The sequence below is a fragment of the Cygnus olor genome, chromosome 9, assembly GCF_009769625.2.
Source record: "Cygnus olor isolate bCygOlo1 chromosome 9, bCygOlo1.pri.v2, whole genome shotgun sequence".
NCBI classification, from domain to species: domain Eukaryota; kingdom Metazoa; phylum Chordata; class Aves; order Anseriformes; family Anatidae; genus Cygnus; species Cygnus olor.
Window position 1 is genome coordinate 11,127,802 of NC_049177.1, and position 2,433 is coordinate 11,130,234.

Genomic DNA, 2,433 nt, shown 5'->3' on the forward strand with positions numbered 1-2,433 from the left:
GTGTTTATCTTTTTTTTTTTTTTTAATCTTTTGTTTTAAACCCAGCAGCAGGGATGCCCTGACGACAAGTGTGGGGGGTTTCATGAGTCCACGTCCCATCCTCCACCATCCCCAGTACATAGCATCTTCATTGCTGGCCTTGCAGCTTGAAGTTGACCCAAGAGGCTTGGGTTGAACCCCAACCTCCCACATTCCCCTCCAGGGCTGGAGCCTCACCATGGGCCAGGTTTCACGCCCAGAACAGGTCTTTGTGTTTGGTTTTTAGTTTGGGGTGGTGGTGGTAATGCAGGGGCATGGAGGTGGGTGCTAAAGAGAATTAAATGACCTGACACAGTAGTGAGGGAACGGGCTCCTTCCCTCCAGCTCAAAGCAGCTCTCTTGTCATACCTACATGCTTTGTAAAGGTGCAGGGAACAAAAAGTTCCCCCCCTCCGCCTACAGTCTGGTGCTGCAGAAGCACTCACCCAAAGCTGGTCGGTTCTAATGGGTGCTCTGTCCCCACGCCCCCAGCCCCAGACAGCCAGCGGCGAGGAACGACTGCTCCTGCCGTGACTGATGGGCTCTGGGGCAGACCCACGCTCACCAGGGCTTTAAAGGACGGGTTTGATCCAGACGCACTGTCTGAGCCCCCCAGCCTCCTTCCTGTGAGTAAGGAGCATGTCAGCAGGCAGATGACGGCATCAGAAGCGCACGAAGCAGGACGCAAAGCAGCCCCCCTCTCCCTCCTCCCTGCCCAGGGAGCACACAGCATTACTCACGCTGCAGCGCAGGCCTTCGGCGTGCTCCCGAGTCAGCACTGAAAGACTTAAGGGATGATTTCTCACCCTAGGATGCCCTCAGAACATCTTATAAGGGCATAAGGAACCAAACCACAGCTGAAGGTCCACATCCCATGGGATGACCTTGCAGACAGAGGGGGCATTTAGTGGTACGCATACAGTTTTCTCCATGATCTCATAGAACGAGGCTTTCAACAACCACAAACACACAGCTACTTCTAAGTGCCCAGCACAGTCAGCTCCTGATGAGGTTGACAGCACCCTTCAGGGGTGCTTTGCAGTTCTTACTGAGGACTGGGAACGCACCAGCTGCCTGCCCCTCCAGCATCACGCTGCTGCTTCCATCTAATGTCTGAGCCTCCTCTTCCTTAAGGGGCACGTACGAGGAGGACCTGGAAAGCACCCTCGTATCACACACTTCCACCACCAGTCCTTCTGCGGGGGTTGTTTTGTTGTTACTTTTTTTCCAAATAAAATTTCTGCTTCCATAAGCAGAAGACTACAGGGTCAGCCTCAAAATTATGTTTGCCACATGTCAGGAGTTGAAGCTAACACAAAAGGATACTTGAAGTATTCAGCTACTGGGCCCTAATGTTAATCAACAGCTGAAATCTTCCAAGTCCTCAGGGAATCCAGGGAGGATTAAATATCTCATGTAAGGACAAAACACAACAGATTGCCTTTGTAATAGTTGTCTCTTCAGAGATCTCCTCTGATTTTGTGACGGATTAAGCTAATCAGTTTGAAAGCAAAGACTGATCCAGCTCCTGACCCACAACACGGATAAACCAACTTAGCAGCTCTCCCAGGAGAGCAGCTCCTCTGGCAAGTAGCAGCAGCGTGAAAGCTGAGCAAGGACAGAGGGGATGTCCCAGAAATCAGCATCTGCCCCGGAGCTGAGGAAACACCTCGTCACCAGCCAGGAATCACTTTACATTATGGTAACTGTGCCATCTAACGTTACAGAAACAATCTGACGTGGTTATTTATACCAGCGTTCAGACAAGTGGTTTGCATGCCAACTGCATGCCAGCCTTTCCTCTGCAATAGTAAACGGGGAACTGAAAGACCCCAAAACTTACTCCAGTCCTGGAGCGTAAGCTGGCGGGGGGGAACAAAAGAAAAGACAAAATGACTTCGGCTCACCTAAACTAACCTGGCTCAGCCTGGCTGCAAGAAGTCTGAGCAGAAGTCACCCAGACACTTGACTCAGCAGGCGTGTGGAGGCAGCACCAGCGGCAGAGGGGCAGTAAGGCTGTGACATGTCAGCACCACCACCCGTCTGGCAGGACCCATCCAGAACCCAGTACATCGGCACCAGCACCTGCTAAGCACCTTTCATTCAGCAGCAGCAATCTGTAGTACTGTGTGGAGACACTTGTGTTAGCATTAAACAGATTCAGTACTGGACGGCCCATGTTGTGCACAGGCTGCTTTGTCTCACTGAGCTTACTGAGGTTGTGCTTGCTCATCTCACTGCTGAATGACATTCTCACAGCCCCTTCAGGACTTCATGACCATTGCTTAGAGGTTTTTGTGCTCCGATACTTATCCTGGACAGTGTCTTCTTCCTCGTATAAGTAAGCAAAAACCACTCTGATATCTCAAACCTTTTTTCAGTTAGAAAAAAAATCACTACTTCATTACCAAGTAG